We start from the raw sequence: 646 nt of genomic DNA on the forward strand, positions 1-646 counted from the left end.
GCCGTCGCCCCCGGCCCGCCGCCCGTCGCGTCGCCGTCTCGCGCCGCCGCCCGTACGCCGCCGCCCCCCGCTCGTACACACACACACACACATACACACACACACAGAGACACACACATACACACATTATTTTTACTTATTTTCTGTTTTCTGTTGTTTAGATTAATGCATGTTGAATTGTTAATTAGATGATCGAATTAGAAGAATTACGTAGATAAGAATGTTAGATGAATTAGATAGAAAAGTTATTAAATATTAATGTCAATTTTTAGATGAATTAGCTAGATATTAATTAGATATATGAGATTTGAACTAGTTGAATTAATATAACTAGTTTATTTTTAGTAAGAAAATTAATAGAAACTAGTTTATTTTTAGTAAGAAAATTTAGGTATACGAGATTATTTGAACTAGTTGAATTAATATAACTAGTTTGTTTTTAGTAATGCTTAGTTGAACCAGTTGAATTAATATAACTAGTTTATTTTTAGTAAGAAAATTTAGGTATATGAGATTTGATGATCTAATTAAAATATTACTATATATAGCTACTTTATATATTTTAGTAAGAAAATTAATACTCCCTCCGTTTCTTTTTAGTCTGCATATAACTTTTGTCTGAAGTCAAAGTATCTTTACTTTGACC

Source organism: Triticum aestivum, chromosome 2D (genome assembly GCF_018294505.1).
Source record: "Triticum aestivum cultivar Chinese Spring chromosome 2D, IWGSC CS RefSeq v2.1, whole genome shotgun sequence".
Taxonomy (NCBI): Eukaryota; Viridiplantae; Streptophyta; class Magnoliopsida; order Poales; family Poaceae; genus Triticum; species Triticum aestivum.